The sequence below is a fragment of the Mus caroli genome, chromosome 1 (genome assembly GCF_900094665.2).
Source record: "Mus caroli chromosome 1, CAROLI_EIJ_v1.1, whole genome shotgun sequence".
Taxonomy (NCBI): domain Eukaryota; kingdom Metazoa; phylum Chordata; class Mammalia; order Rodentia; family Muridae; genus Mus; species Mus caroli.
Window position 1 is genome coordinate 181696279 of NC_034570.1, and position 9295 is coordinate 181705573.

The window sequence follows — 9295 nt, forward strand, 5'->3', positions numbered from 1 at the left end:
AGCTCATTGTGAGTGGTGCTGTCCCTGGGCTGGTGGCCCTAGGTTGCACAAGCAGGCTGAGCAAGCCATGGGGAGCAGGCCAGTTATCAGCACTCCTTCATGGTCTCTGCTTCAGTTCCTGCCTTGAGTTCCTGCCTGACTCCTCAGATGATAGACTGTAAGCCAGATTAACCCTTTCCTCCCCGAGTTGCTTTTGTTGTAGAGTTTTATTACAGCAATAGGAGGCAAGCAGGTGCACTCACCCCCTTAGGTGTTGATACTGGGAACTCCCCAATAACACCTATATGGGGATCTGTTTCAGAGTCTGTTTCTTTGGGACTCAACATCTTTAATAATATAATGAACTTTCATGAACCAACAAGACAGTAGACAAGCAGGTAAAGGACAGCCCGTCTTGATGTGCGCCGTTGTTAAGTGCATTCACAAAACATGTCAGCAAGGGAGTTCTAGGAATTTATCATAGAGAAATAATTTCACAGGAGCAAAAATAAATAAGTAAATATTCAAGGGCAGGTGAAGTAGTCTACAGGTTGAATTCCAGGCCACTCAGGGCCACATAATGAGAACCTTTACCAAAACAAACAAACAAACAAACAAACAAACAAACAATAAATAAATAAATAAATAAAGGGAGGGGGAGGGGTGGGGTGCTGGAGAGATGAGTCGGTGTATAAGAGCATTTCCTGTTCTTCCTAAGGACCTGGGTTCAATGCCCAGCACCCACATGGCTGCTAGCAACTGTCTGTAATTCCAGCTCCAGGGGAACCAATGCCCTCTTCTGGCCTCAACAGGTATCAGGCATACATGTGGTACAGATATACATAAGAATGCATACATTTAAAATGAAAACAAATAAATATTTTTAAAAAAAAACTCAAGACTTTCCTCTGGAGCTTTGCTTACAAGAGTGAAAATTTAGGGGAAAAATATCTTAAAGTCCATTAAAATACTATGGAGCAATTATAATGTAGATATGCATAAATATGACACATCGATTGACTAACATTAGAATATAAACATTTTCTCTCCCCTCTCTCCTTCCCTCCTTCCCCTCCCCTTCCCCCCATCTCCCACTGTAACCCAACTAGTCTGGAATTTTCCATCCTTCTGCCTTAGCCTCCTGAGCGCCAGGCCTCCAGACTTTGTCTAATGCATCTGGCTTCTTGAGAACTCATCATGAGGTAAACTGTAATAACAGGTAGCACACATGTAACACAGGATGAAACCTCCTTATAGAAAGTTATATATATATAAAACTTCTCATAGTGAATGTCGGGGGTTGTATAACCAGAAGGGAAGTAAGTGGATTTTAGGAGAAATGTCTTGGCCAGCCCTTGCTGTAAGGTACCAGCACAGTTAGAAGCCAGCTAACACCCCTCACGTGAATGTCCCTGGCTGTCGAAGCAAACCTCAACTCACTACGGTTTCCCACGTCAGCTTGTGGAAGTCATAGTCCCCATGTTGAACAATTGCTGTCTCTGCATCTGTTTCATGAGTGAGCTCTGTGTGGCCACCTCCTTCAGGTAATGGTCTCCCTCTCTGCAGAGACTAGGAATCTTGTCAGCCCAACCCACAGTCTGCAGAGAGCAGTGAGATCCACCTACAGCAGGAGACCAGTGAGAGGGGACAGGAACTGGAAGGTGTAACAATGCTTTAACTACAGCCAAGGAGCAGCTGAAGATAAGGTGGAGGGATGCTGCAGGGGTTTCTGTCAGCTTAGAGTTCAAAGCAAGGCAGAGAGATGAGCGAGCTGCTCCTGAAGTTGGTGGCAGTTAAAATCCACTCACTGGTAAAACCTAGGTCCAGGGGAATTGATGCCCTCTGCTGCCCTCCATGGGCACCTGTACATATGTACACATACTCCGAGACAGGTACACACCACAGACACACACAGACACACAGACACACACATACACACACACACACACACACACACACACACACATACAAACACAGACAGACACACACACACAGACAGACACATACACACACAGACAGACACATACACACACACACAGACACACACACAGACACACACATACACACAGACACAGACACACACAGACAGACACACAGACACACATAGACAGACAGACAGACACACACAGACACACACACATAGACACACATAGACACACAGACACACACACACAGAGACACACAGACACACACACACACGTAAATGGATGGATGAATGGATAAATAGATGGATAGGTGGATAGGTGGGTAGGGAGATGGATGGATGGATGGATGGATGGATGGATGGATGGATGGATGAATGGATGGATGGACAGAAAGAAAAGAAAGAGAGAGAGAGAAAGAAAAGAAAAGAAAAGAAAAGAAAAGAAAAGAAAAGAAAAAGAAAGAGAGGAAGGAAGGAAGGAAGGAAGGAAGGAAGGAAGGAAGGAAGGAAGGAAGGAAGGAAGGAAGAACACTGGCCTGCCTGCAACTCCAGTACTCAGAAGCTTAGGCAGAGAAATACTCAAGTGTAAGGTCAATGTGGACCACATAATGGATTGCAAGCTCACGTGGGCTACAGATTAAGACCCTGTCTCAAAAAACAAACAAACAAACAAACAAACAACAAAAACCTAAAGCCTCACATGAAGCAAGCAGTAACCCTGCTTTTGCTTAAACTTGGGGGAGAGGGCACCTTCTGCATCAGGGCACACTGTGTGTACATCTGAGAACAACTCAAGAGAACATTACTCAATCTCAGACTAAGTCAAGCGTGTCTAGCACTTGGATCTATTTTATGCTGGTGGCCGTGCCTAGAGTACAGGAAGAGTGTCAGAGGGCACACGTGGTGACAGGTCTGTACTTCAAAGATGGCTGTGGGGGTGCCAGAGCCTATTCCCAGGGGCAGGCTGGGGTCTCTGGAGTCTCCCTCCTGCAGAACAGTGTCTCCCTTCTCACCCCTCCACAGTGTGCCAAGGCTGTGGTTGCCTCCACTTCGGCAGGCTTGGAGCAGAGTCCTGAGTAGCTCTGCTCTGGAGGGATGTGAACCACATGCTGCTATGGCTCCCAGCGTCTTGTAACACTTTCTTGCTGCCTAGACTTTCATCTCCACAGGCCACAGGAAAGTCCTGGGACTAGGCATGGACAAAAGCTGTGTCACGCCTCAGACCACCTGAGCTCACCCCCTGAGTGATAGGCTCAGCAGCACAGGTGGCTTCCTTGCTTCCGGTTTTGGGGGACATGGATTCTCTTGGGAACTTCATGGAGAGAAGACACTGCCCAAGTGTGGGGTTGAGCTTTCCTGGACTCTCTGACCAAACCATGCCTTAATTTCACAAGTTTCTGGAGAAACTGCACGGATGAAAAGAACGGTGGTGTAACCCTGCCTCACATATCCAGCTCAGCTGGATGGCTCTCCAAAGTTTCTCACAGAAAGGCTTGAGCTTGTAGATCATATCACCAGAAAGGCGAAAGAAAATGCTCCCTCAGCTGATTCCATCAGTGCGAGGGCGCTCATGAGGTCATGTCTGGTGACCACAGAATCACCGTAATTATTTATTAAGGTATTCAGGCTTCAGATCACTGCCATCACCGCCTACAGTGTGAACTCCCAACGCCAAGTCCAAACACCACTTGGCAAAATCACGCAGATGAGCAACGAGTCCCAGACCACACTTGAGAAGGAGTTGGGGTAGGTGATAAATCGTCAACTTTCCAAAGCTGCCATCCAGAGAGCCCGGGCGTAACTCTGTCCCCCTCGCCCTACAGTGTGTCTTTCCATGCGCGTGGTGCAGTCGCTAGAGGAGGTCTAGCTGGCGTCACTTGTCACATCCCCATTTCTGGTCAGTCTCAGTTGGGCTCCAGAGTCAGAGTGACTGCTGTCTGAAAGTCACACTGGTGTCCAGGTGGGAAACTGAGCCCTAGAGGAAGAAGACGTTGTCTGGGGTGACAGTGATCATTCATCAAAGACCCAAGTAGAAATACAAAGATGCCTTTAGTCTGACTCTCCATGGCTTAGATGCCCCCTTGCAGGATGGAGCATGGTGCAGCCTGGGCTTGGGAACACAGCTCAGAAATGGACACCTGCAGCCCCAGCGGCCGCTGGCAGGCCTCTAGTCTTTTTCAAGGACAGGCCATGGGAGATGCCACTGGCAGACAAGATGTGGACATGAGAGCTTAGGGAGATGGTTTGGTTGGTCAAGTGCTTGCTACACAAGCATGAGAATCTGACTTTTGTGAAGCCATCCACAGCCATGGGTACCTCTAATTCCAGCAGCGCAGAGACAGGTGGAGCTCTGGGGTTTGCTGGTCAATCTGCCTAGCTGGATGGATGAAATCTAGGTACAGTGAGAGACCCTGTCTCAAAACATACAGTGGAGATCAATTAAAGATGACACCTGACTTTGATCTGGCTTTTACATGCATGCATGTGCATATGCACACCCCTACACACACATGCACGCACACACACACACACACACACCTATCTACACAGAGAGGAACTGTATGTACACATCTCCCAGTTTCCTGTGAATGCACTGTTGCACTCTGTGACTAATAGCTATAGTTGCATGTTGAGAACTTGACTCAAAACCAGGGTCAGCTGAAGCCTCCATTGAAAAATAACTCATCCTCTATGCTACTCTGTCCCATAGAGATGTCTGTGCTGATGTCCTAACCCAAAGCAGGAGACATGTCCTACAATATCACTCAAAACCTAAGCACTTGGGGAAAGACAGAACATACCAGACTTCTGGGTAACATGGTGGACTGGAGGCTTACCTTGGTGTGAACATGGTGGACTGGAGGCTTGCCTTGGTGTGAACATGGTGGACTGGAGGCTTGCCTTGGTGTGAACATGGTGGACTGGAGGCTTGCCTTGGTGTGAACCAGTGAAGGAAGGAGCAAGAGTGAGAAATTCAGATTTTATCCCAAGGAGACATAGAAGAAGAGCTCCAAACATCCATGAATGATGGACCTGGGGCACATGCCTTTAATCTCACTCAGCAGGAGGATCCCTGTGAGTTCAAGGCCAGCCTGCGTTACAGTGAGATCTTGGTTTTTTTGTTTGTTTTGTTTTTGTTTTTTAAGGGAATGGGACTAGGAAAGAAGGACGAATTGTACGGATCCACCTTTGTTTAATCCATCTCTACTGAAAGCAGTTAGGGGGTGCAGTGGGGTGGGGTGGTGGGGCAGAGAGGAACACCACAAAGAACACTGGGCTGTGTCACCCTGGACATCCTGGAAAGCTCTCATGTGGCTTCTCCATGCCAGGCTGATCCTCACAACATCCCAGTATCACCAAAGTCCTAAAGTGTCACCTTCATTAGTAGAAGTTGGGCTACCATGAGTCTTGTAGCTTCCTGGCACTTGGGGCTCATCACCCATCACTGCCATCTGTGTTTGGCAGTAGAGGAAATTAGGGGCGGGGCGATTAAAGCCCGACCAAGATCACACTCATGGAGTTCAGAGTACCAACGGAGCAAAGTGGAAACTTGCCAAGCTCCTAGAATCAAAGGACAGAACACTAGAGGATGGCAAGAGGCCACTGGGTCACTTGCTTCCCTGTAGATGGACAATAAAACTCTCCAAAGATAATGATTGTCTGGGAGCAAAGGCCTCTGAACACCTCCACCCTCCTCCTATTCCCAACTTTCCATTGCTGGCTACTCTTTCTATCCTCCCAGCCAGGGCTTAAGAGGGACAGGGTCTCTCTGGTGGGAGATTTTGTGTTTGTTCTATCAGGCAGCTCCTGAGAAGGCCCAGACTACCAGCTTGGGCAGGCTCTGTGGTGCTGTGGCGAGCAGAGCAGACACTTCTTTACGTGGACTCTTTTATGCATGGCCGCAATGCCAGACAAACGTGCTTCCTTGATCCACCCTGAGTTGAGAAACAGCGTTGGAGGCCACAGTGAGCTTCAGGGTACATGGCTGGGGCTCACAGGAGGGGCTTTTCAGACCCTGTGTTTATTATGTGAATGGATTCTGAGGCAAAGGACTTGCTGCTGATGGGCAGAGGTCTGGCCCTTGGGGTCAGCTCATGGCATTCTGAAGTGGGAGGAAGATGGCAGACCTGCCTGAAACTGCTGTCTTCAGAGTGATTCTTCCCCTATCTTCAAAAGCACCAATTCAAAGCATTTCGAAAGAGCAGCATGTGTGGAAACTAACAAGCAAACCACAGCTAAAGGAGACCCTCTTTGAATGTGGAGCTTGGCCTGCACTGAACCAGCAGGGACAGGCCCGAGATGTAAAGCTCTTCAGTGGCTAGGGCCAAATTTTAAACACAACTGCCACTTTTTCCTCGATATTTTCCCACCCTCCCACCTTCTTTGGCTGAACTTGCTGGGGGAAGAGAGCTGAGTTTTGCGGTGATTCCCACACACCGGAGCTTGCTTTGTGGAGCCTCCTTTGCGGGTAAACTATCCACAGTTGCTTTTGAACTGTTACTATGAATCGTTTTAACTGCAAAAGAATTTGTCTTAAAGCCAGTTTTCCCAAAGGTAAAATACAATATTTCAAACTCTATACAAAAGAGCCATAAAGAAAGAAAGCTGGACAAACCTACCACCTGTTTGTTACACCAGCACACTTCAAGTGTTTACTGTGTCCTTCTGTACTCTAGGCAGAACAGGGTTTTTAGCTCAAAGTATAAACCTAAAAGCTCTCCCTTGAAAGAGGAGGACCAGGAGAAATACTAAGAGGAGGAAATGAAGGAGATGAAGGAGGGAAACCAAAACAAAATTTCAGAATAGCATACGGTACTGCATGCCTGTAATCCCAGCTAACACCAACCGAGACAGGATGATTGCGGGTTTGAGACCAGCCTGCGCAACTTGGCAAGACTTTCTCTTAAAATAAAATTAAAATATGCCAGACAGAGATGTAGCTCAGTAGAGGATGAGTTGTCTAGTACATATGAGGCCTTGTTCAGCTCCCAGCAGCACCAAATAAACATAAAGGTAAAGAGAAGCCTCCGGGCTAGTGGGGGTATAAGACAGCCATAGTTCACAGCAGAGGCTAAAGCAAGGAAGCGGACATTCTGAATGGCGGAGAAGACCTTAAGTGAGGATGGTGAACAGTCTGGGACAAGGAGGCCAAAGCAAAGTGGGGTGGGGCTGGGGCTGGGAGGCAGACAAGGCACAGAATCCTGCAATTAGTGGATTAACGCAATAGCCGGGCTATTTGTTAAGAAGTATGCAGCCTAGGCCAGCTTCCCAGCAAAGTCAGATTCTGGAGGGGCGGAGCAAAACCCACCAAACTGTAAGAAAGGAAAAGAAAAAGTCAGAGACAAAGGGATCTAAACTAGCAAGCTAAGCATTACCATCTATAACTTGGATCCTAGAAAAAGCTTCATCGTTTATCAGGGTCTTACTCACCTGGCTTGGTCCCCAGATCCCCACCCTCACCCTTTCCCCCTCTTCTACCCCCTGGATAATTTTGAAATGAATTATCACACCCCTCATCTGCAAATATTTCAGTTGTTTTATTAGCATTTAGATGTGAGTAACATCAAATTATACAGGTCAGAGCGTGTTTCAGAAGAAACAAAACACGAAGCTGGAGATCTTGGCACAATGATCACATCCCTAGGCTGAGCCCCTGGCATGTCTTTTCCCAGTCCGATTCCGCTCACCAGCAACCCCGGGAGCTCAGAAGAATTCCCAGGGGCTTTGGAGGAAATGAAATGAAACCGGGGTGCCTGTAGCTCTTTGCTTTGCTGCGGTGCTTGGACCTTTGCAGGATGCTGGACACACAGACAGACACTTCTCCTTGTACACCTTCGTGCTATTTCCAACGTGAATCAGAGAGGCTTCTCAGTAACACATGCTCTGCCATAAACCTGACTCCTCCCAGTGCAGGCAGTAGAATCTGAGGATGGCGCAGCAGTCTGGAGCAAGGACCAAAGTAGAAGAGGCGGGGATGGGCGTGGGACGCAGATGGGGCACAGAGGGTCCGGAGGCTCCAAAGAGGGATGTGAAACTGAGTGGGAGGCAGAGAACGAAAGTAGAGCACGTTATCCTGGAATGAGGATGAGTCACGCAGAGAACGTTCTCCCACTGTGAGCGAGCGAGTGTGAGCGAGCGACTCTGAGTGACACCCGTCACCAGGAAAAGAAGAGTGTACGAAGCCCTTGATGGCGACAGAGAATGCACTCGCTGGACTAGGTGTGTTTCCAGAAATAAGGCACCTCTCCTGGGTAGCCAGGAGTGAGCCATTTGCCTCTCTATTTCATACCCATGCTCTCTGTGAAAAAAGCAGCCAGGCTAGTTATCTCTGAATTAACCCAGCTGTAGGAAAGGGGCAGACCTGAGTGAGTTTGGGGGTACTTTTCGATGGTGGCTGTGAGCAATAGGGAGCTGTAACAACAGCAAAGATGACCTGGTTCACGCAGGAACTATCTAACACTAGGAACAGAACCTGTGAGGTATCAGTGTCTCAGTCATTCTCCGAAACACAAACGTTATCTTGTTCAGTCTGGATGGGAAACTCCAGTATTCTCACACCGACCCTGTCCGTCAGGGAAACTGAAGCTTGCACAGCCTACCCACAACCCCCTGGTTATGAACAGGAAAGTCAGAATCAATGTCATCTTTCCGAAGTCCTTCGAGCTGTTGTTGTGGGTTCTCTGGCAGCGCTAGGGTGGACAGAATCACCACAGCCACCTCAGTTGCATCATTCAGTCAAAAATCCAGAAACATTCATGAAATCAGCAACCATAGGCCCCAAATAAGCAGAGATGAACTGTAAACCACTGGGACCAAGAAATAAACTAGTGGGGGTGTGGGGAGCTCCTGCTTCCAGGACACTGGCAAACACTGAGGCAGGCAGCACAAGAACGTGAAGATGGAGCCGGGTGGGGCTCATTTCCCACACCAAGTGTGAGAGGAAATGTTGGTGGATAATACATTTTCGTAGTCTTAACAGTACCTACCCAGAGACGGCTTCTCAGTTCAAAGGAAAGAAAATAATTATATGGTAAAGGAGCTGGGCAAGTGTGGAATGGGTGGAGAGAGAGATTAAAGGATGCGCTTCTGGGAGGGGACAGGTGGATGTCACTTGCTCCCAGGTCAGATGCCCCCAGAAACAGGACAGGACTCCACTTCCGCAATATCCCAACCGAGAGAACAAAGCATCAGACGGAGCAGATGGGCTTTTATTTGATCTTGTGGTGTTGGGGATCAATCTGAGGCCTGTGTGTGAGAGGCAAGTGCAACACGGCTGAGCCCCACTCCAACCTTGGCTTCCTGAGACAGGCTCTTACTATGTAGCTGATGTGGGCCTGGAAGGTGCTTCAGGAACATGCTTTTTTTTTTTTTTTTTTTTTTTTTTTGGTTTTT

At 48.1% G+C, this 9295-nt stretch overlaps 1 long non-coding RNA gene across 1 annotated transcript in view; it reads right to left on the reverse strand.

Annotated features, from left to right (window-relative positions):
* Positions 1 to 3554: 3554 nt before the first annotated feature.
* LOC110301532 overlaps positions 3555 to 9295 on the reverse strand; it is a 9172-nt gene continuing 3431 nt past the window's right edge. Inside the window, exons 2-3 of the long non-coding RNA XR_002378725.2 lie at positions 4741 to 4836; positions 3555 to 3878 (exon numbers count right to left, since the gene is read on the reverse strand). This is a non-coding gene — a long non-coding RNA (uncharacterized LOC110301532). The remainder of the gene's footprint in view (positions 3879 to 4740; positions 4837 to 9295) is intronic.